Source organism: Amblyomma maculatum, chromosome 11, assembly GCF_055883805.1.
Source record: "Amblyomma maculatum isolate TAMU_Amacu chromosome 11, ASM5588380v1, whole genome shotgun sequence".
Taxonomy (NCBI): domain Eukaryota; kingdom Metazoa; phylum Arthropoda; class Arachnida; order Ixodida; family Ixodidae; genus Amblyomma; species Amblyomma maculatum.
In genome coordinates this window covers 73,419,359-73,445,097 of record NC_139354.1, presented here as the reverse complement: position 1 = coordinate 73,445,097, position 25,739 = coordinate 73,419,359, and the positions used below count along the sequence as shown (strand labels likewise).

At 46.4% G+C, this 25,739-nt stretch overlaps 1 pseudogene; it reads right to left on the bottom strand.

Annotated features, from left to right (window-relative positions):
- Window positions 1-11,860: 11,860 nt before the first annotated feature.
- The window catches only part of LOC146174160 (uncharacterized), a 268,166-nt pseudogene continuing 254,287 nt past the window's right edge, over window positions 11,861-25,739 (bottom strand).

Here is a 25,739-nt window from a genome sequence, read left to right as displayed (position 1 = left end):
CTACCGCCTCGCAACTAATACTTCTTTAACCCCATCGTTGAGACAAACATTATTTCACAACGTCCACGACGAAAGATAGTGTCGTCACTGCCGATGTCCAGTGACCACTGCCCATATATTGGAGGACTGTCAAGCGCATTCTGACATTCGAATCAGAGTTCTCGCCTATATTCCAACTGCCATCCGCCCGACCAACTATATATCGACTGGGTCCTTCCGCTGTCTCTCGTCAAAGCGGTCGTCGCTATGCTGTGGTCAAAGCTTGGAGAGTTTGCTGGCTTAGGCCTCTTAGCCAAACTTTACTGCAGATGTCACAGACAATCTAACCAGCACCCTTCTCGGCCGCCACGATTATGCTGCAGCCAGATGCCGCCACAGATGCCAGCAGTAAAAGGGCAGTACATGGCTGTCAATAAATGTCTCAATAAATCAATAATTATTTAGCGCAACTACCGTTCCCGCCGGAAGTGTTCTAATAGAGTAAATCTGCGATGATGATTTTCGTCCGGGAAGTTCAATTGTGCTAAACGATTTCCTTTTTTATGAACCGTCTAATGAACAATAAATGATTTTAAAGGGATAATTTTATGGCCTTTAATATACCAGGGGAGGTTTGTGTCCCGCTAGTGAGTTCCCACTTTTGGACGTAAGAGAAATCTCCATTTTGCTCGTAGCAGACAACCATGGAGACTATTTTTTTTATTCGTAGTTTGGCTTGCATACATTTCTCTTCGCCACCCTCGCTCGATACGGTAGATAGTCAGACTCCTGCTATTGCTATTGTTTTCCGCATTTATTCCATCCATTCGGAATTGTCTAGTGATTGAAACAAGCATTGTTTTGGTTATGTAGAAACTAAGCATTTTGGTATTGTTATGAGGGGGTGTGTGCCTAGATTGACACGGCGACAAACCCATTCTAAGTAATCGAGACATTTTATATTCCGATGAAGAAAATTAGCGAGAAAGTCTAAAGCCATTATTTTATTGTTGCCGTCTGACTATGCTTGCCAAACGAGCAATTACAGGGGATCATCTTCGCAAGTATATTTGTACATCTCCGTATAGTAGTAGGAAACGCGACATATTTTGTTGTAGGCCTTCACGCATTCAACGGTTTTTATCACATGACTGCTTATTTCTTTGATTCGAAGCTCGCAGGTGCTGGGCGTCCTTCCCCTATTGTTACTTTCGTTGTAATCTGAAATGAAGCCAGTAGCAAAATCTGTAAGATGCACTACGTTGAAAATGCTTCAGACATTCGGTTATTCCCTTTATCTCGCCCTTCAGTGAAATTGTTGTAACCTCCTAACATTGCGAAATATTTCTTCCAGTATTACACGAAAAGAGCAATTGACCTGTGCAAAAATTATGTTTATTTGAAAAACGAATTTAAAATCCTCTTACTTGTGAAAATGTGCAGTTCAAGGCTAAGTGGATCTGTTTTGTGGCTGATTGGAAGGACAGCAATCACGTATTGTGTAGAGAGAAGGCTTAAAATAGTTCGAGAAAATTTGTCAGCATGACTAAATTAAAAATGTAAATACTAGTTTTATTTGCTTGTAAAAATGGTTCGGATTACAACATGCGTATTTAATTACCAGAAGTATGTACGGTGCGGCCAAACTTAAATTAGTGCACCAGCCGAACGGCCATTAGTTTGGCACGGAATATAATTCTGTAAGTAGTCTATACGTATCCAGACGTAGAGCAAATACAGTTTTTCAGTTTCTTGAACGTCCTTGTAGCACAGAAAATATTGATCGACCGAACACATTACTGTATTCTTACGGAATTATCGCAAAACTACTTTCGATGCATCTAACGTATTTTCTAGTCTCTACAGAATATTTTAATTGTGTTGACTATGCGTTGCCATCCTATTTGATGGTGCGCCCCGAATGAGCCATACAGGGAAATTCCATTACGAGTCTTGGCGCCACATTGGACGGTGCATACGCGGTTAATGCTGTGGTAGCGGCAGTGTGCAACGGGTATTGCGCGGTGCTCGTGAACGTATTCGGCACCACGGTTCTATCTTCTGTTTCACTGACCTCGCCAGCTGAACCTATAACATTTGTTTTACATGCGGAACCAGTTGGAAGCAGCAGTAGCGGCTGGGGAAAATGTGGTGGACTGCGCACCGCTTCCGCAGGGCGAATACTCATTAGGGATCAGTGCCGCAGTTAACAATGCATGAAGATTTCTCTGTTGTATCTTTCACAATTTGGGAAGCACTCGTAGATTATGACTAGCAGCTTACCGGTATCACTCAAGAGGAAAATACACAACAGTTGCATCTTACCTATATTCATCTATGGGGCTGAAACGTGGAGGCTAACCAAGAGACTCCTACTTAATGTGAGGACAACCCAGAGGGCTATGGAACGAAAAATGGTAGGGGTAATATTAAAAGATAGGAAGCGTGCAGAGTGGGTCAGAGAAATAGCTCAGGTTACCGACATTCTAGTGGAAATTAAGGAGATGAAATGGGCATGGGCAGGACATTTAGTGCGAAGAGAGGATAAGCGATGGTCGCTAAGGGTAACATACTGGATTCCAAGGGAAGGAAAGCGTAGCAGGGGATGGCAGAAAGTTACGTGGGAAGATGAGGGTAAGAAGTTCGCATGGGTCAAGTGGTTGCAGCTAGCACAGAACCGGGTTAAGTGGAGAAATATTGGAGAGGCCTTTGCCCTGCAGTGGGTATAATCAGGCTGATGGTGATAATGACAACGATCTTTGCAAATGTATGAGTTTTCAGTTATATATATTATAATTGCAATAGTAACTATAGACGCAAGCGCACAGAGAACCGCCTCACTAATTTACTGTGAAATGCGAGCCTGCTCAGGTACTGTATTTTTCTCAATAGTACCTATTTATATTCAATATTGTTACGTGGCAGGAGGCGTTCACATCACGTCAACATGGATACACTCAAAAAGAACGAGACACAATCAAAGGGCGTACCGGACGTGAAAACAGACCACTGCCAAGGATTCGGGCCCCGAGCACGCGCCATGTGCACACACACTTCGTCTGCCTCATCTTCGAGGAGTACACCAGTAGCATAATAACTTGACGCCGAAGAACCATCGCGGTGATGCTTAGCGAATGTCGGAACATTGTAGATTCTAGGGTTTACGGCGCGAGACGTGAGGAGTATTCGAATGGATGGTACAGGAAGTGCACTCGAGAAGGCAGGTTCCGGTTCGTGGGTGATGGCTGTGACTTGGCGCCGTACATAATACGGGTCCATATAGCGAGAAAAAAGCTTTTCCGAGAGCCAAATGTATCCCAACTAGATCGCCAATCCAAAGGAGGAGGTTTAATTATATTTGCCTGTACAAAAGTCTGTCACAGGGCTAAGATTTCTTTCCAGCTACCTCCTAAGGATTTGTATTATTGGCCCTAGACTTTGAAATTCCAGGGCACTGTCCGTTTTCCTTAGTGAATGCTTATTTCCCTAGCTGGGTACAAGATACAAAACTTCTAGATCTGCTATTAGTTAATTGTCGAAACTCAGTTCTGGCTGGTGATTTTAACTCTCATCATGTGTCATGGGACTGCAAGACAGATAGTAGTTGCAAGCGTCTTTGGGATTGGGTAACACATAATAATTTTTCCTGTAGAAATTACTTTCATAAGAAAACACACCCAACCTGTCTTAGAAATAACTTTTACTTCTCCCAGTCGTTTTGCTAATAATTGGTCGACACTTGATTGCGGCCCCTCTAGTGATCACATACCGATTGCGTTTGATGTTAATCGCCCTGTAACTCCAGCGACTTCTCAGTGGAAGTCATTTATTAACTGTAATACTATCACTTAACGCTATGCTCTCATCTTGAGTCAGTGACTAACACGGATGAAGAAGAAAAATCAAAGCGCTTATGCTCGGTGATTGAGAATTGCCGTAAGAAGTCTGAGATCTTGGTACGGAGCTCAAAAGGGAATACTTCAGCTGTTTGGTGGAATGCTGATTGTTCCCGAGATTACAGACGTAGAAAGGCGGCATGCAAAACGCTTCTCCACAACCAGTGCCCGAAAAACTGGCGGCATGATTATAAGTTCATTGGAGCTACTTTTAAACGTACAGTTGCAAAAGCGAAGGATGAGTATGATGTTAAGCATTTTGATTTCCTGTCCAAATCTGTCAACCAAACGGCTATTTTTGGTTTTTTACGCTCGCGGAAAAAGATTCCGCAATCACAAATTCTACCTTCCTTTATTGTGACTCTCCATGAAGCACTAGACACAATTGAAACACTTGCCAAAGGACTGGAGAAGCGTTTCTCGTCTACACTCCCTTCATGCTCGATATCTGTAATGCCAATGGATCCAGTTAATTATGATCCTCAAATTTCCGTTTGTGAGCTTCCTTCTATAGTTATGAGATTACCAGCCGCTGCTGATAACGTAACTTCAAAAATTTTTAAATTCTTTTTGACGAGTCATCTGAGACGTCTTAGAGCTAGTAAATTATTTCATCAAACATGCTTGGATACACCCAGAATGAAACTTTGCAAAATAATTATTTTACTTAAGAATAAGGGTGGTACCTTTACCATAGATAATATTAGACAAATTGCATTAACATCAAACATTGTCAAATTAATTGGAAGAGTCATACTTATATGTATTTCGGGCTTCATGAATCAAGGAAATATACTCAGCCCCTGTCAAATTGGTTTCCGTCAAAAGTGTCCCATCTGGAATGCGCATGCTGACCTCGCGAGTCGAGTTCCTTTAGGGCGGCGCCAAAAATGCACGCTGCCTTGATAACGCTAGATATAGCCAAAGCCTATGATAGTGTTGAACATAGCATTCTATTGAAAAAATTAAAAGCTCTTCAGTTTCCACATTATTTAGTAGCCTGGATATCTGAATTCCTCCAAAACCGAGATTTTTACTGTGCATTAAATGGCGTTCATTCTGGCAGATGTAAGCAAGCCAGGGCAGTGCCGCAAGGAGCAGTCCTCTCACCAGTCCTCTTCAACATACTACTGAGCTTAATTCCAGTTATTCATGACGTTCGCAGTTACGTATATGCAGATGATATTGCGTTTTTTGCAACTGCATCGGATATTCAATCCCTTTATCTCAGCTTGCAAATGTACCTGAACTTTATTGAGAATTGGTTGTGTGGCTTGCGTCTCAGATCAGATGTGAACAACAGCGCGGTCCTCGTATTCAATATAAAAGATCCTGTAAATCTGTCTGTAACGTACCAGCAGCAAATAATACCACAGGCTAAATCATTAAAGTATTTAGGGGTCACTTATGATGATAATCTTTCATGGCAGCCCCACATTAACCATATTGCTACGAAAGGGGCTCGGGCCGTGGGCATGTTGCGCCGAATTAGTCGTCCCCGGTCTGGAATGCGAAGAGATGTGCTTTTAATGGTTTATGTTATGTATGTGCATCCAATTTTAGAGTTCGGTTCAGTCTTGTTTTCTGGTTTAGCAGCTTAGAAAATTCGACCGCTTGTTCTCTTGGAGCGAGAAGCGCTTCGGTTGTGTCTTGGACTTCCAAAATTTGTTGCCAGCAACGTGCTCTACCTTGAAGCCCGGATTCCTCCCTTGATATGTAGATTACAAATTCTAACTGTTCAGACGTACCTAAGGATATATGAATCAGAATTTCACCGATTTATATCTATTTTTTGCTGTCAACCGACTTCCTTTTTCGGTGTCCATTGGCCTAAATTTCACCCCCGGCAGGTTGATATGGCCAAAATTTGCTGGACCCTTTAAATGTTTCCCTTCCTACTATTCTACCCATACAAACCATCTGTTCATCTGTTGAAATTGTCTTTGACGACATATTCCTGAATAATGCTAAAGACTTATCATCCGTTATTCTAAACGGATTATTAGAATATCATTTAAGGAGCCTTTCTGCTAGTTTAGTAGTAGCTACTGACGGATCTCAATATAATGAAAAGGCGGGTGTGGTATATATTGTCCGCATTTCGACTGGTCTTTTTCGGTTCGGCTTCCGACTTCACCCCAATTTTTGAAGCGGAGTTTCTGATGGTGGTACTCCCTTTACGGAAACTAGACTCCTTTTCTAAAGTGGCTGTAATTTCCGACTATCTGTCGTTTTGTTCATCCCTTTTTTCTTCGGCGGATTCTGCAATAGTAAAAACCTCTCTCCCCCTGATCCCTAGACATTTGAAAATTGTACGTATGGTATGGATACCAGGCCACAGCAATGTGACTTAAAATGAATATGCTGATAGTTTGGCAAACGAATCCCTCAATGGCCCCGTATTATCTATCCTTCCGGCGACAGCGTACATCACCGCAGCGAGGTTTCGAAGAAACGTTCTATTAAATATGAAAAATGGACATCTTTTAAGATCTGATGACTACCTGCATCTAAATTATTCTTGGAATAGAAAATTATGTCATTCACGGCAACTGGAGATTTCACTAACAAGGCTGCGATGCCGTATCCCACCTTTAAATTTCTATCTTTACAGGTCTGGTTTGACATTGTCTCCCGTCTGCGCATTTCGCGGTGAACAAGAAACATTAGATCACTTTTTATTGTTTTGCCGCCGCTTTACTACGTTGAGAAAACAGTTGATGGAAAGGCCATTGCAAAAGCTTGGCCTTAGTTTAAGTAGCCTGACATTGTTATCATTTGGCGCCACCATCCTTGGGCACAGTCACAGGTCTGTTTTTACCGGCATGCAAATTTGTTGACTGGAATCAAATCATTTGCCTTAATAGATATTTGAACATCACTTGTTCTACAATTGCAGTGTCAATCTCCTGTGTGTGTTCCTACTTTTCATTTTATATTTCACTTATTTCCCGTTTTGATTCCTTTCCTCTAACCCTCAAATACCTTTTTTATGCAAGTATAATTCGAAAATTTTCTTTGCTACTCAATTCTTGGCCGATCCTTCTCTGTGGGTATGTGCCATAAGCTATTTGGTCAACAACGATAACAACAAGGTTGCCAGAGCAGCACTACGGACAATGGCAAGAAGGAGCTGTCGAGATGGCTTCTGTTGTAGTGCTCTTGCTCAGAAGTTTGGGATGCTTGCAAGCGTAAACAGACGAATAGCATGATCGGGACGGGCAATGGCTTCACGGGAGTATTCAGAATGTGGAGGATCAGATGACCGAAACATTTGGTCAAGCGGTGGCTAAGGCTCCCGGCTGTACAAGAGGTAAAACGAATAGTAACCGGCAGTGTAATGACGGGACAAGTTATACGCAAATATAATGTATGGGGGAACGATGTTTTAGTCACGTTGATGACTTACATTGCGGTTATGTCAGTACGAGTGCGATTGAGCCGCTCAGTGAGTCCATTAGCTTGTGGTCGGTAAGCGGTTGTAAACGTATACTTAGTTGAGCACGCGCGAAGAATGTCATCCAGAGCTGCTGAAAGGACGGTGCGGGCACGGTCAGTGAGCAGTTGGCGGAGAGCTCGATGATGAAGAATGAGGTCGTGAAAAAGAAAGTAGGCGATATCAGCGGCAGTACTCGTGGGCAGCGCGCGCATTTTGCGTACCGGGTGGCGTAATCTGTGACTACTGCAACTCTTCTATTGCCAGAAGTGTACTCAGGAAAACGTTCGAGAAGGTCCTACCTAACACGGTATAATGGCTCCGGAGAGTTGTCAATGAGCCGAAGAAAGCCAGCGGTAGCAGACCCAGCCAGCGTTCGACGGTGACACTCATTGTAAGCCCCAACGTAATGGCGCAAAAAGCGGTAGAGGCCAGGCCAAAAGAATCGATGACGGATTCGATCATACGTACGAGTAACACTTAGATGGGCAACAGTCTAGAGATCTCTAGTTCGTGGAGGACGATTGTTTTCAAGTGCTTTGGGCTACTAAGAGAAGAATAGGACCGGTGGGTTGAAGATTCCGGCGATATAAAATGCCGTCAACGAGAACAAAGAGGTTCTATGAAGGGTAGGTTTGGGTGGACGTTAGGCGATCAACGGTGAAGAGAACTTCTGGATCCCGATGCTGTTCTTCGCCTATAGTTGTAAACGGTGACGGAGAGAACAGGTCAATGGCCCATGCGCTCGTGGGAGTATCAGTCTGGGCAACAGAATAACGAGACAGGCAGTCGGCATCTTTGTGCAACTGACCGTAATTGTAGATCGCAGCGTGGTCATATTCTTGGAATCGTAACACCCAGTGCCCAAGGTGACCAATAGAATCCTTTAGAGAATAAAGCCAGCTCAGTGCGAAATGATTAGCGACAACTCTGAATGGCCTGCTACAGAGATAGGGTCGAAATTAACCAACAGCCCAGATCAGGACCAATAACTCTCGATAGGCAATGCAGTAGTTCTCAGAATGCGACAGGAGGCCGCTGGAACAGGGAATTACTAGGTGAGTTCCGGATAGGCGTTGGAAAAAGATGGCTCCGATGCTATGGCTACTGATATCAGTACGGACGTCTGTTGGAGCTGACATATCAAAGTGTACCAAGACCAGTGCGGCGATAAGCTTTCTTATAAGCTGGGCGCGAGCTTGACTTCTGGAAGACCCCCAGGAAAAATTTACAACTTTTTAACATCTGTGAGCGACTGAGCAATGCAGGCAAAACTTGAATGAACCTACCAAAGTAGGAACTAAGAAAAAAACAACTTCGGACGTCATTGCTCGAACGGGGCACCAGGAAGATCTTTACTGCTCGGATCTTGTCTGGATCGGGACGTACCCCCGTGGCATGGAAAAAAAGCCTAGTATCTTGAGCTGACAACGGGTGAAAAGGCATTTTGATGATTTGACAGCAGCCCGGCATGGCAAAAGAGAGACAGAATTTTAGAAATGTCGGCCATGCGAGATGAAGGCGTGGGTGCAGCATGAACTCAAACGAAGCGTGGCTTTTGAAAATTTTGCCAATACGAATGGCGCGCGCTCACTGCAGTAGTGCTGGCTGACATTTTAGTGTAAAAGTTCTGACGGACTACAAAGTGTTGAATCTTTCACAGAGCTTGTGTGCCTACTTCTCGACGTGCCAATCAGTTTGACACTTAAAATTGGCGTGCACATGGCTCGCTTGTTTGAAACAGATGTTTCGCAATGCTTTATTCGTCCAACCTGGTCGGCCAGGGTGATTTATTGCTAAATTGCTACTTGGTACAGTCGATCCGGACCAGGGATGTTGTGGTTTGTATATTCTGGGTTCGGGCAAAAAAACAACTTAAAATTGAACAGACAGATTTGAACCCAGGATCTTCACTTGGATGAATGTATGAACGCCTTAGCTAACCGCCGGTGTTTATTTAATGCATACTTGAAAAGGAGTGTGAGGATAGATATACAGATATGAGGGTTGTATCTTTTGTACAGAATAATACGCACTTATAATAACATTCCATCAGGGGTGGCGTGCACCAGACCGACGGCCGTTATGCTTTCACTGCGGCGAACCTGGTCATATCTATCGGTGCTGTTCCTACCGTTGACTGGGCCTCGAAAGGTTTTCCGCTGATTCAGCGAGGCTTCGCTAGGGCAAACGGCCTCGAGCCGTTGAAGATTTTGTCAATGATCAACGCCGTGCTGTTCCGTCTCGTCTGCGGCAATCTAGGTCACCGTCATCTAAGGCTCGCCCTTCGCCGTCTGCTGCGAGTTCTTCATGGGCAGCTGCAGGGCCGATCGCCCAGTCCATGGCGGGAAAACTGAAACCAGCGACATTCGGGGGTAGGCTCGCCGTACATCACTGCGCTGGACCTCCCATCGACGCATGCACGGAAAGACTGCGCATCGACATTAGAAAATTTCGTAGTTATCGATCATAACGCCACCTAGACGCCACTACGACGCACCTGCAACTACGACGAATGGCCGATGGAACCGACGACGCAACAACGCACCCGCAACGATGACAATTGCCGGTTGAACAAACGACACAAACACGCACCCGCAAAGACGACGAATTGCCGGGGGAACCGACGACGCAACAACGCACCCGCAACGATGATGAATTTCCGGTGGAACGGATGCCGCAACAACGTACCTGCAACGACGACGAATTGCAGGTGAAGAAGATCGCGTGCACCGACATAGAGAATCAGATACTCAGAAGCCTGATATTCGCGACCAGCTTTCGTTGGACATACCCGTAAACTGGATAGTCGCCATGTTCAAGCTTTGTTGGATACTGGTGCTTATTATTCTATTTTGAGTAGCCACTTTGCTGCAGCTCTCAAGAAGGTTTTACTCCATGGGCTGGCACATTTGTTCATACTGCGGGTGGTCACCTGATTACCCCTCTGGTCATGCACTCGGCCAGAGTTCAGTTTCACGAGTCGACAGTTGTGGTAAACTGCCTTGTTCTGAAGAGCTGTTCGCGTGACCTGATTTTGGGCGTAGATTTTCTGCGTTAATATGGCGAAATTATTGACCTCCGAGATTTTAAGGTCTTGTTTTAAATTGAAAAAGCAGTGGCCCTCAGCAGTGCAAAGCGACCACTCAATGTGCTTCAAGTTTATGCGGACAGTATCACGCTGCCACTACGAATCTGCACCTTCGTTAATGACAAATGCAATGCGCTTCATGATGGTGACGCAATAGCGAATACTAACGTCTCGTTACTGTTAACGCAAGGCGTCTGTGTGGCCTGCAGTTTGATCCATCTTCACCGTGGTCACTCAAAGGTACTTGTTACCAATTTGCGCACGAATATCGGCCCCTCCTTCGGGATAATTAAGTAGCTTTCGCCGAATGCATCTTTGATGTCTCGGAGTGCTTGTCCACAGAAACCGCGACACCGCCCACATCCCTCGACAATCTAGATGTCAGTTCAGAGCTATCGATAAGCCAGCGTGAATAGCTGTTTTCATTGCTACTCGAATTCAAACAGTTTTTTGCATCGTCGTCAAAAGTGAATAAAACCCCCATCTCCATGCACCAGATCGTGACGTTCGATGATGTGCGCCCAATCCGGCACCAACCATACCACGTCTCTTCGACCGAGTGCGAAGTTATTAAATCCCAGGTTATTGATATGCTCGAAGATGATGTTATGTAGCCTTCAAATAGCCTGTGGTTCTGCTCGGTCGTTCTAGTTAAAAGGAAAGACAGCACGTTACGTTTTTGTTTCCATTACCGAAAACTGAACGCGTAACCAAGAAGGATGCCTTGCCGCGGATTGACGACTCTCTCGACGCCCTTCGGCATGCGAAGCATTTTTCGTCCATCGATCTAAGAAGTTGCTACTAGAAGATTGAAGTAGATGAGCGAGATTATGAGGTGACGGCCTTTGTCACAGCCTACGGCCTTTACGAATTTAAAGTTCTACCTTTCGGCCTGTGTTCCGCGCCGGCAACATTTCAGCGGATGACGTACACTGACCTCGCCGGCCTTAACTGGCAGTGTTGCCTAGAGTACCAAGATGACTTGGTGGTCTTCGCAGAATCGTCTGCACAATATCTCAAGCGCCTGCGGTCACTAATGGAAGCTCTTCGACCCGCTAACCTAACTTTAAGCCACAGAAAGGCCACTTTGGCTACTGAGAGCTTAAATTTCGCATCCATGTCGTCAGCGCCGCCGGCATGGAGCCCGACCCTGACAAGCTTCCTGCTGTTGCAGGCAAAAAAGCTGTTCGCCGATTTCTCGGCTTGTGCAGTTACTACCGGCGTTTTATCGGTAGACTTCCATTATCTCGCTTAACCCCTGACTCGGCTTATTCGGAGAGACATTTATTTGGACTCACGAGCAAGAAGCTGCTTTTGTCAGGCAGCGTCTCCGCCTCCAATCGCCGCCTGTTCTAGCCCATTTCGATGAGCAGGGGGAGACATTGGATTGGATTGGTAAAACGTTTATTTGGCCGTGCAGTAGAAGGCGCGGTAGCGCGCGCGCGCTCCGGACAGGGCCTACGTCATCCTCTGGGCACCGGCCGCGCGGCCTGGGGCCCCGCTCGCCGTGGCCGGCTCGCTCGTTCCCTGCCGGGCCAGCGCCTTGATGCCCTGCTGGACGGCCCAGAGTTGTTCGTCTTGTTGCTCCCTGCGGCTGCTTCCAGTCGCGGCGGAATCCTCCCAGACTTAGCTTCTTCCTGGTACTTGTTGCAATTCCACAGTCTGTGTGCGAAGCCAGTCGTCTCCGTTCGGCAGACTCTGCATTTTTCTGTCGGGTGCGTCTCGGGATACATTCTGTGCATCAGCGACGGGCTGGGGAGTGAGCTCGTCTGTAGCTGTCTGAATAAAACGGTTTGCTCTCGACTGAGCCCCGAGCAAGGGGGTGGAAGAGTTCCGCGATCTAGGCGGAACGCCTTGGTTATTTCGTTGTAGGCGGTCATTCGGTCCTTGGTGCTGAACCACAGCGGCCAGTCGACAAAGGCGCGGTCAGTTAGCGCGCGCGCCTCGGCGTGTGCCGTCTCGTTGTGGTTGGCGTTGCGGTCTGACGCTTCGCCCGCGTGCGCTGGGAACCACTTGATTCTCACTTGTCTGTTGCCATCGTCGTTCTTGGTTGCCTGCAGTATGCGCACCGCCTCCTTCGCTATTCTGCCTTTGGCGTAATTTCTCACCGCCTGCCTCGAGTCGCATAACACTGTGTGGCTGTCGCGGTCGGCGATGGCCAGGGCGATGGCCACCTCCTCCGCTAGCTCTGCTTTAGTGCATCTCATGCTGGCCTTTGCGCGAACGGTGCCGGCCGCGTCGACGACGACCGTCGTGAAGCCGTGTATCTTGGCATACTCAGCCGCGTCAACGTAGCGTGCGTGTGTGTCGGCCGCGTGCTGGTCTATCAGCGCCTTGGCTCTCGCTGCTCTCCTCCCTTTGTTATACTCCGGTTGCATGTTCTTCGGTACCGAGTCCAGTCTTATGTAGCGCCTGATCTCATCGGAGACGGGGAGCTGCGTCTGCTCCCTGCCTTGATATCCAATTCCCAGGTTGTTCAGGATTTTCCGGCCGGCCTTGGTATTAGACAGTCTTTCGAGTTGTGCGGCGCGTTGAGCCTCGGCTATCTCCTCAAGCGTGTTGTGCCCCCCCCCCCCCCCCCCAGCTGTAGGAGGCGTTTGGTGCTCGTTGTTTCGAACAGTCCCAGTGCCGTCTTGTAGGCTCTGTCGATGAGTATATCTATCTTGTTTCTCTCGCTCTTCTTCCACTTGCGGTAGGCCGCCACGTACGCTACGTGACATATGACGAACGAGTGGATCAGTCTGATCAGGCTCTCTTCCCTCATTCCACTTTTCTTGTTCGTGACTCGTTTGAGTAGTCTCGTTGCATTCTCCGCTTTTGCAATGAGCCAGGTGACAGTATCGCGGTTTCTGCCGTGCGTCTTCATCGTGATTCCCAGCACTGATTTTGTTGATGCTTGCGATCGCGTTTCCCTCTCTGGTCTTGACTTTGATTGTCTGGTACTCTCTCGGGCTGCTTTTGGGTTTGCGGTGCTTGACGGGTGGGTAGACGCGGAGCTCCGACGAGCCCGATTCCGTCGAGTTGGTCTTCCATCGCATCAACAGCCGCCTGTAGGGTGGATTCGATGTTGGCATCGCTGCCCCCTTCTACCCACAGCGATTTGTCGTCGAGGTTCGTAAGCGCCTTGTTGGTGATGCGGTCCAGCCCGGCCGCTGATCTGCTGTTGAGGTCCTGCAGTGCCGTGCGAACTTCTTATACGTCTATATCTCTGTCGAGACGGGCGTTGTGCAGCCCTCCGTATGGCCCGTGGCACTCCGTGGGCGTAATCGGCTGGTATCTGTCGCTGATGCGTGTCGTCACCTTATCGGCGCCGTGTTTAGTTACTTCTCGATGGATGAGTTTCGCCAGTCGGTCCCTTTGGTGTGACTTAGTCTTGGTTTTGTCGAGCAGATGCTTCAGCAAGTTCCATGTTTTCCCGTTGTGCATCTGGCCGTCGGCAGCATTGCATATCTCGTTCCACTGTTGCGCACATAGCGTGCGACAGTGGTCCTCGATTGCTCTGTTGAGTTCTGCGACTTTATTTCGTAGCCTACGATTAAGACGTTGTTTTTTCAATCTGTTGAGAATGGACTGCTTGGCCTCGATAAGGTGGGCCAGTCGGCTATCCATTCTGTTCATTTCGAGGGTAGTTACTATATCCTTGGTTGAAATTCGAACATCTTGTAGGATCTTGTTGGTCCACGCGTCGATGTCGTCGCTTTCGGTCTCTTCCGCCTCCTGATTCCTGTTATCTCTGAAAGCGGTCCAATCGATCCACGTATGCTTCCTGACGATGGTACTGCTCTGCTCCGGTATGACGATTTCCACGATCATGTGGTCACTGCCGAGGTCCACCCCCGTGTTCCTCCACGTGATCGGGATCGGCTCGTTGTTCTTGACGAACGTGAGGTCGGGGCTGGTATCTCGGGACACGGAGTTGCCCATTCTCGTTGGGTAAGCCGGGTCGGTTATGAAGGTATAGTCGAGTTCCGCCGCGTTGTAGACATAAATACACACCGACGCCAGTAACATTATCCTTGGGGCGGTTGTCATGCAAAATCATGAGGAACAAGTCTTCGCCTATGCCTGCCGTATTTTCTCCCGCGCCGAGATGAACTATTCAACTTGTGCAAATGAATGCCTCGCCATTATTTCGGCTCCTGCGAAATTTTGCCAATACCTTTATGGTCGTCCATGTAAAGTGGTCGCTAAATGCCATCCCCTGTGTTGGCTGGCCAACCTGCGTGACCCATGCGGCAGCCTGGCGCGATTGAGCCTTCGCCAACAGGAGTTCGACCTCACTATAGTCTATAAGTCCCAACATAAGCATGAAGATGCTGACACGCTCTCTCGTGGGCCTGTCGAGCTCGCTTCACCAGACACGGAATACGCTGGCAGATTTCTCAGAGCTGTTGACGCCTCAGATATGTCTCATCAGCAGCGTACCGATCCAGAATTAGGTGCCCTGATCGATTATTTAGAAGGTCAGCTAGTCGCCATATCTAAGTGCTTTTCTCGGAGCCTCTCAACTTTCTCCCTGAGAGGTGGTGGGCTCTGTAAGCAGAACTCTAGATCCGAGTCGATAACCTACCTCTTAGTGGTAACCACAGCTCTGCAAGAGGAAATCCTTTCTGCGTGCCACGAGGAACCAACTTCTGGCCACCTGGGCTATTCTTGCACATTTGCTAGAATACGACAGACATTCTACTGGCCCAACCTTGCCACTGTTGTTAAGCGCTTTGTCGAGAGCTGTCGATAAAGACAGTTTCGGAAGATTCTGCAAATCAAGGCCTGCAGGCCTCTTCATGCCGATAATACCACCATGCGCACCGTTTGATCAAGTCGGCATGGACCGTCTCTGTTCTTTCTCTCGGTCCGCTGGTGGCAGCCGTTGGGTAATCATCGCCACAGACTATCTGACTCGCTATTCCGATACCAAACCGTTACCTAGTGCTACATTTAAAGTTACCCATTTCTTTGTACACCACGTCATACTACAGCTTGGTGCGCCTACCTGTATTATTACTAATAGAGGGACTGCCTTTACTTCGCAAATGATGAAGTTTTTCATCTCAGTTGTACAGCGCATCGAAAAGCTACTGCTTACCGTCCGCAGAGCACCGGGCTGATTAAAAGAATAATATCATCGCGGACATGTTGGCGATGTATATGGACGCTCAGTACAAGACTTGGGATGCATTCCTACCATATATGACATTCGAGTACAATACGGCAGTCCACGAGACGACACATTTCAGGCCGTTTTGCCTCGTTTACGGCAGGGAGGTTCGGACGATGCTGTACGCAACGCTCCCTTGCAAACAGATAGCGAGCGTTGTTCTGACGCCGAGCAGTTTGCCCAAGATCCTGAGCAAGCATGCCAACTAGCACACGTCCATATCACCTAGCAACTCTGCAAGGATTCACGTCTGTACAACCTCCACAACAGACAAGCTTCATTCAGCATTGGATACCAGGTGTGGGTGTAGACCCCTGTTCGACGCTGCGGGCCATTAGAAAAGCTAAATAGCCCCTACTTCGGACCTTTGGAACTTATAATATCATGCGGCGCCTCCACAACCTCAACTACGAGGCGCTCCCGGATGGACCAGAACACAGAGGCCGTTGACTACCTCGTACAGAGAGAGTTCATGTATCGCGAATAAAGCCACATTTTGCGCTGTGACTGACAAACTCAGTCAACCAACTTTTTGTTTGCTTTTGTCTGCTTGTGTGCGCGTGTGACTATGTGCGTTACGCTTATGGAGGGAGGAATGCCAGGGAGTGCTCGGAGCGAAAAGACGTTGAAATGAATCGGCTACGCACTCGTAGGACATACCTAAAATTCGGATTATAGAATTCTACCTGTACCGGCTCTTTTAAGCTAGTCACAGACGCCAACACCGAGGAAATGTGAAGGATGTATTGTTGCTACAGAATGATACGCACTTACTTTAACATTCCATGAAGAGTGTCATGTCATCGAAATTTCGCACGCACTCGGCATTGGGGTACATTCAGGTTCGAGTGACTTCTCTGCTAAACGAAAGACTTTAAAATCGGTTATCGTGCACCTAACGAACATTGAAAACTTCATGAAGAAACCCGTTTACGGTTTCAAGAATCTGAAGGCCCTGAGGCCGTGAATATATGACACGGTAGGCATTATTCACTAAAAGTCCTGAATATATCAAATTTTATGAATGGCTATAGGCAGTTCTGTCATTTGAGTAATTGCAGAATATTTGAACGGAACATCGGAGTTTCAGAAGGAAGTGTTAGTTGTCCATGCTACAAAGGTTGCTTTCTTCTGAGGCCATGTCTTACATGAAAGGGGTTTGAAAACAGCAGAAGGAAATATGTTTAACAGTATATCTTCTGGGCAGGCTATCAAGTCTGCATCCCATCTTCTCCTGCATACCCCTAAAATATTAGTGATTTAGGTTCATGCCTATAAACTACATTCGTACTAGATACAGAATCTAACAACAGCACTAGTGCTTCAACGAACTTATTTAAGCGCCTTCGTGATCGCAATGTTGCATACTGTTACTTTAGCCGGCCTATGCCACGTTTTTGTACTAACTACAAGTTCACAAAGTCCTTGTGTTGCCTCAATGTTAGAATTTCTCTCGCACCTTTGATCCACACCAGTGTAACCTTAATAAAGTTCTTGATACTTTTCAGAAAAATGTTACCCCTTTGACGAAAAACTTAGCATCTTCTGTTGCTCTGCCGTTGGTCAGGGCTTTCACTTCGGCGTAGCGAGTCATGTATCGGTTCCCACGATGATCCACTTGTTTCCCGCTGATGAAGTTGGAAGGGGCCGATACGGTGCATCCCAATTCGTTGAAAGGGCTTTACCGGGGGAGGTATTGAGCTCTGTACACCAGCTGGTCTAATCTCAGGTGTCTTGCTACGCTGGCACTCAGGGCACGCTTTCACGTAATCAGCAACATCTGCAGACAACCGCGGCCAGTAATACCTCTCTTGGATGCCATGCATAATTCTCGACAGCACGAGGTGCTGTGATGTCGGCTCATCGTGGAACGCATGCAATATTTTCTTTTGGAGTTCCTTAGGCGCAGCAAGGAGGTATGTTCTCCTGTTTGGTGGATAATGTTTCTTCTCAAGGACGTAGTTGTGCAACGCGAAGGATGACAGCTGATGCCTGAAGACTGTCGGAGCTGAAGCATTTTTACTTATAGGTAATCCTCCAGGTTTTCCAATAGAGGATCCGAGCGCTGCTGCTATGCAAACCTGATGCCCAGGAGGCGCGCCTTCTTCGCATTCCTTCAGAGGCGAGTCTGCATTGCCCCGCCACAAGCAGTTTGCATCCGAGTGCTTGCGACCAGACTTATTCTTGCAGGCGTATGCTTCATCATCCAAGGCGGCAGGAGGGGTCTTTCGAATTGGCAAGTCAGCAGAGCGCATGGTGATCGCTTACTACATTTAACGGTCGTACGTATAGGTAGTACGCAAAGAATTTCGACGTGGGTCAGATGATCGCGAGGCATTCTTTTTCAGTCGTCGAATAATTGGTTTTGGTTCATGAGAGGGACCTACTGGTGTAAGCGATAACTTTTTCTACACCGGCATGCCTCTGAACGATAACGGTGCCTATACCTACGCTGCTTGCGTTGGTATGCATTTCAGTCTCGGCGTTTTCTTCAAAATGACCGAGAACAGGTGGGGACAGTAAGCAGCGCTTTAGTTCCTCAGAGATTTTTACTTGCGGCATTCTCAACTTAAGCGGTACGTCTGCCTTTTATGCAGCGTCAAAGCTTCGGCGAGGGACCAAACGTTCTTGATGAATTATCGGTAATGCGCGCATAGCCCAAGGACTCGGCGCATAGCTTTCTTATCACCTGGCTGGGAGTCTGCCCGATCGCAGCTCTTTTGATTGGTTCTCGAATAACGCTGTCATTAATTACTATGTGGCTAAAGAACAACAGCTCCTCCTAAGCGAAGTGGCACTTCTCTGCTTTCAATGTTATCTCTGATGACTTGATTGTGTCGAGCACTGCGCGAAGCCTTTTCTATTGGTCTTCAAATATCAAAGAGAAGACAACGACATCCTCTAAATTCACCAAACAAATATGCCATTTCAAGCTAGCCAGTACTGTATCCTTTACTCGCTGGAACGTCGCGGGTGCGGAGCAGAGTCTGAACGGCATTACCTTGAACTAGAAGAGGTCATCTGGTGTCATGAACTCGGTCTGCTTGCACTCTCTTTGGTCGACATCTTTTTGCCAGTAGCCACTCTTTACGCCCATCGATGAGCTACACAATCTAGTGGCGTACTTCACACGCTAGATATCTTTAAATTTTATTCGTTTCGGAGAACTTGCAAAGCAGGGAAAGAGCACAAATAATCGACAAACAAGGCACACGCGTGGAGCGAGACGCTGGAGGATTCTTCATTCCTTTCATTAGCCAGGCATGGTAATACATCAATGTATTCTCTTCCATAGCTCTGGTAGCTCTGCAAGCCATACGGAGAACTGGTGACATTGATGAGTTTGCACAGAACGGGCAATTTGCCTTTACTTGCTTTTTTACCTTGCTTTGCAGAGCCAGTCCAGTGTGTCATGAATCACCGTGGGAATCCATTACATGACTCGCTACGCTGAAGCGAAAGCCGGTAGAGCAGCAGAAGTTGCTAAATTTTTTGTCGAACGAATTCTACTGATACACTGCTCTGCTGAAGTGCTCATCACGGAGAGAGAAACTGCCTTGACGGCCGAATTCATGCCGGTCATTTTGCACAACAGTCAAACTAGTCACCGGAGGGCAACTGCCTAGCATCCCCAGACCAACGGTCTTAAGAAGTGCTTCAACAAAACAATCGCAGACGTGTTCGCCATGTACATCCACGCCGAACACAAGGCATGGGATGCCATTCTGCTGTATGTGATCTTCAAGTATAACACGGCCGTACAGACGATAATCAGATCAACCCTGTTCAAGCTTGTGTACGGCAGGGAGCCCACGACAAAGCTCGATGCGATGCAGCCACACGTGACAGAAGACATCCTCGACGTCGCCGACTACTTGCAGTGTGCAGAGCAAGCCCGACGACTCGCCCGGCTGCCTAATAAAGACCAAGAACGCACCGACGCGCGACAATAAAACTTGCGACGACGCGACTGAGAATACAACAAGCCGGAAGACCAAGTCTGGGTATGGACGCCGATTCACGTGTCACCGACTAAGTAAAAAGTTGTTACGTTGACACTTAGGGCCATACAAAATTCTTCGCCGCGTCGGACAACTGAACTAAGAAGTCAGTCCCGACGATACGACAGCCTTCCAACAGCGACTTGCGCACCCAGAATTCGTAAACAACAAAGAGCACAGCAGAATCTGCATTGGAGTAATTCGAAAGCTCGGAGGCTACTGGTGGTTGCTTCTAATTGCATAACTCACTTATTGTTTACACATTTTAGTCTTTGGTAGTTTCGAATTGCGTGCCAATCCCTTCCTATTCCCTTTCTCGACTCCACTTGCGGTTGCGCGACGTCATCCTTGCAGTCCCATGACTTCACTTCTTGTTTACCCATTTGAGCCTTCGGTAAATTCAAATTGTGCGCCATTCCCTTCCTATGCCCTTTTTCGGCACTACTTCCTTTGCGCGACGTCAAATCCTTGACGTCACCCTAATTGACTGCTTTGATTAACTAGTTTAGTCGCTGAGACATCAAAATTGCGCGCCAATCCCTTCCTATTCTCTTTTTTGGCTCAACTTCAGGTTCTGTGACATCACATTCTTCACGTCACCCTAACTGACAGATTTATATAACTATTCCAGCATTCGATACATTCAAATATTTCGCCAATCCATTGGTTAATGAGACCATTTTCGCATTTACCTTTACATTGTTGCCTCTAATTAGCTATCTAATTAACCTGATGGCCTATAGATTTTTTCGGAAACAATCCTTCACCATATATCGATCGACACCACTCATGAACCTTCACCACTTCTCAATTACTCACCACTGCTGCAAACAACTTTTACATTTTCGCCTGTAATTAATTACCTAAATACCTTTCTGGCCTAAATATTTATTCGTCAACAACATTACGTCACATTCTATTGATTGACACCAGCAATGAACCTCTACCACGTCTCAATCACTCACAACTGTGGCGGTCACGATTTTGTTAAGGCGGTCTGCGGACGCGGTCTGCGGGAGATATCTGTGAACATAGCGAATTAATGCTTTCGCATTATATTCTATACTTTCTTTAAATCTGGTAAGGATTTGACCCTCATCCTGTTCCGTGGAGTCTGCGGGAGGTACCCGGGAGATGAATTCTGCGGAAACCCTAATCGTTGCCTCATTTCAGCCCAGACCCTGGTGACCAGGAATCGAGATTATATGTTTTGTCGAAGGACCTGCATACCTCATGGTCACTCGACGTATTCTTTCTGCCAGAGGTGTTACCCAGCCGGTCTCATAGTTCCGCCACGCCCTTCGTGAATCCAAATATAATCATCGGCGATACAATACACAAGCAAAAGGGCTCAGGAAGGCGCCGAACGCGTGCTAATTCGGATTTTTACCAACATAATGTATGCCCGGCTATTATGAAACACTTTGACCCGATCGTCAACGGCACGTGCCAGCACTGTGACAATGTAGGAGATACCCACTACATGGTGTGGGCCGTCCAACAAAATCCAGTTTTAGCCCCCAACCCTAACCTCTACACTAGAGGACTGGGAGGCGGCCCTGCTTGGCTGCTCGAACCTTCGAGCCCAAAAAGGCTTTGTTCCGAAGAGCCAGGACGGCAGCATCCACCAATAGTATCCCCCATTAGGGACACCACCTAGTATGTGGGTCTCCCTAGGGGGCCCACACCCCTACTTCAAATAAAAGTTTTTACCACCACCCATGATTCGTACATTTTTTACGCTTGAAGCCGTATTACGCGCGTTAAAGAATCCGTGATATTTGAACTGTCTAATGTTGATGCTTAACCTTCTTGCTTTATTTAAAACATGAAGGCGATGTATACTAAAGAGGGTGGGGGGGGGGGAGAAAACCGCAGACCATTCAATCTGTATTTGTTACAGCTTCTTGCATGCGACCTTATCAGTGTGATTGTAGCGCCGAGATCAATTCTGTATTGCTTTTTTTTCATGTTTGTTGTCGCGAGACGTAGCTTTATCAGTCTTTTGTTGTCGCGAAGATGCGTGGAGATGTCTCTCGAAGATTCCGACCACTCGCGTATCTTTCTGCAATGCTCTAGGTTGCGTTAGGCACTGTTGGCGGCTTTATATAGATGTTTGTGCGCCGCCTTTACACTGAGCATTGACAAGTACGACGGGTATTCTTATTGCGACGATCGACGAGCAGGCTTCTTGTTATCTCCGCCGCCGATTCTCTTATTTATTTTGCGAGAGCAAGTCATCCTAATAAAGAGTTTTGTGACTGTTTTTTCGATTGTGCCGGTCACCTTGTCACTCCGCCGTGATAATATGCGGTGGGAAATGGGCCGATGGAGAGGAATGTACCTCTAATTTCCCTGTATGGCACGTCGTATTCTCGAAGAAAGAATTATTTTTTGGAACAGATGGAAAAAGCATTTTCAAATTTCGCGAAGCCGCAAAGCTGCAAATTTTAGGTCCTGAGGCACAAGCACTGATATGAAACCACACAGAATCAACGGGTTGATAACGTTAACGTCTTCCTATTGCATAAACGTACTTGTTCACATGATATATTTTTATGACTCGACCGATAAGTTGGCACTCTCAGTGTTGTGTGCGCAATTTCCATGAACAATATTTAGCATTCAGTTCTTCCAGCTTGGCCTTCATTACTAAATTGTATATGTTAATACTTAGGCAATGTCACTAAGCTACATTTGAAATACCAAGGGCCCAACCAGTCTGGCTATATAGTTTTTATTTCAATTACATATGTTGGCATGAAATCCCTGGAATCTGGAGTTGTGCAGAAAGCGGGTGGGGCGTCATCGTTTTCTCCATTTTTGCTCCAACGCAACTGTTTCCCTGCCGAAATTGTGAAGACTGTAAAGTGGGGCTGCGCACTTCTTTTCGGAGGCTGCACGTCGAGCATGCTTGTGCGAACCGAAGTTGCTTCCTCCTTCGCAGAACCGTGACATTTGTAGGAAGTGTCGGTGGCACGTGTACTGAATTAACTGTGACGAAATCACCGATTGACGCGGTAAATGAGGAAATGTTACTCTGTTTGAGCTAGGGATACTATGGCAAGAGAAGTAACCAGGTAAGGTACCCTGCCTAATTGTTTAAAGGACTACAAACATCTATTGGAGTGAGAAATGTTTTGGACATATAGAAACATAATTTCTCGCCAAATACGTTGTCAGATGGTTAATCATAACAACACAAAACTTTTACCTTAAATGGTGGCACCGGGAGGATATTAAAGCTTTAATTAAGGCAACCTTAGCTGCCTCGCTTCGTTCTGGACTTGCAGCAGCAGGCAACTAGAAAGAGCATTTCTGTCACCTGCCTTCGACAGCTCGTCCCATAGTTAGCACATGACTGCTAAGCGCTACCCTTCACAATCATTGTTCCGTTCAGATCTGGCGCGCAGTCTTCCAGGCCACGTGATAAAGAGAGAAGCCGTCTCTATTGCAGTTATTAGGTGATATAAAGCCACCCCAACCTATCAACGAGCTACAAAATACAAGCGCTCCTTCCCGGTATGCAGCAAAGTATAAGTTAAATGCAATTTTAAAGCACATTATGTGCCCATCCTGCACACTACAAAATGCTTTAAAGTACCACAAAGGATGCAATAAAAATAAGCTAACTTATTTCTTCTACCCTTTACTTGCACAGGTACAGGCCTCGGTAGAATAACAAATATCTGCAATATTGAATGAAAGAGGTGGTCTGTGAGGCCCACTATGTCACTGCCCACAAAAACACAAGAAACGAAGCCAAAGTAATGAATATTCTAAAGTGACTATAGAGAAACCAATAAAACTGAAAATCGGGTCAGTTGTTTATTTTCGTGTCCTGGCGTCAATATGTCTTACATCTGAAGCCTTTGCCAGAGTTTAGAACAATCTCAACTCGGAGCAAACTCTAGCATTGTGTCTAAGGGTTCGTTTGCTCTCCTTATCATAATTTTCTGGTTTTATACGGAAGCGTTAGGATGCACCTCGCTCATGCAGTTTTAAGATTCGAATCTGCTTTATATATCGAACATATTTGTACCACATAAAACAATGTATGCCGATCACTCCTTCAGTAGAGTGGAGGGCTGGCCAGTTGTTACATATTAGTAAAGACTGAAACAAGGCGAAGGACGCAGACATAGAGAGGCACGACTCGTTTTCAGTTTTGAACCCCGTGAAACACGGTAACTCGAACCACCTTAGCAGGCTGAAGTGTTCGAAACTATTTTGCCCCAGAAGGAGCGCAGCGGGGTTTGCGGAGCCTTTTCCAAGCGCACACCCCTGTGAGAGCCGGGCGCCAGGCCGGGGGACGCTTGTACCCATTTTTACCGGTGGGTGTCCGGCGGCGGGTTTCAAACGAACCACCTGATGCTCTCTGTCAGCGGCGCCCTTCCGCGCACTTGAAACTTTAGTAACAATCACTCCTTTCAGCTCGTTCTGCGTTGTCAACCAGACTAGTGGGCATTTACTGCTTTGCTCTCAATTTTCGTCCATTCCAGACATACGCCTCAATGGAAGGCGTTTTAAGTAGCTCTGTCTGTGTATTTCTAGGTGTTACAGATCAAGCATCCAAAGTGACGTGTGCGTTAATGGTATCGTAAAATCAAACAGCTCCTCTTCTTACCGTTCTGTTCCTATATATTGGCATAGGTTACGCTCACATCTGGTTATAATTCAATCATAAAAGGGTTTCTCTAGGCATGACGTCTCGTGGCCTAAACTTGATCGCTACTTCAGCTCAGTCAGTTTCGGCGTCTCTAATATTTATATATGAAATACCCACTTTTCATTTCTCCTTCTCCTATAGCAGGTAAGTACCAGCCTTCAAATTAAAATTTGAAAATTGAAGCACCTCTACAGCAATGTCTATATTGGCTTTCAAAGTAGCCCTCTGCTCACAGTTAATAAGTTAGACGTGAACAAACCACATAAAAATGGCTTTTGCACCTTTATACTTACCTTCGGTTTGTTTAAAGAACCACGAAGTAAATATAGCGCAAGTATTGTTTCTGTTCTGGTATTCAAGAACTTCAAGGTGTTGAGCTTGTTTGCCTGCATACAAAAGATGTTACTAGGTACGAATATACAATAAATTTAAACGTTAAGCTTTGACACGTTCACCAGATCTTGAATATTTCAAAATTCATACCTATCTTGAATTAAAAAGATGGTTTTGCGGCAAATAGAATCTTTTCGTTGCTGCTATTATTTACATCGACTTGATTCACTAATGATCAAATAACACTGTTCTCATTTCAAGAGAAGGGACGTGTATGGCATATATATAGTCTCCTTTGAGGCTCACCCATAGAAACTTAAGCTCATATTTCGCCGCGCGGCAGCAACATCCCAGTCGGAAAAAGCAACAGGAAATTGTCTGATGTTACGACAGAATTTCTGTGCGGTTTTTGACGGGAAACCTGTTGTGACAACAGAACATTCTGTAGTAACATCAGAAATTTCTGTAGTTACAACAGAAAAGTGCTACAGAACTACAGACAACAGAAATGTACTACAGAAAACTGCAGAACTACAGAAAAGTACTGCAGAACTACAGAAAACTTTGATGGTTGCGACAGAACTACAGGATATTTTCTCGTATTTTTGACAAATTTCTGTAGTTTTTTTCGGCTGGGATGACATTTCTAGCGTAGCGACGAAATCTGAAACGTCAGGACATCGCTGGAGTAGACAGTTAGCTTGGGCACTTGCAACAAACGAGCACTGTCGCTCCATTTTTTCGGGACACTGAAATGCTTCCGCCGAAGCAACACAAAACTATCATAGAGATCAATATCGTAAAATGAGACAGCTGCTTACCTTAGCATTTTGTTATTAAACTTGACATAGGTTACGCTCACATCTGACTCTCAGCCACAACCCCCCGCGAAGTGAACGCGCGAAACGCTAAAGGACGAGACCCGCGGGTAAAACTATATAGGTTTTTTTGCCAGGTTCTCCGCAAGGACTGCTTTCCAACTAAAAGGTCTCGTTCTAAGACGTCTCGCATCCTTTCTTTAGAAACAAAAAAGGCCAAATTCCGCGTTCTGTGAAAACTCATCAATGTCGCCAGTGGCCTAGATGGCTTGGAGCGGTATCGCAGAGATTACAATGATGTAATACCATGACTAGAAATCGAAAGGAATGAAAAATTCTCCAGCGTCTCGCTCCCCGC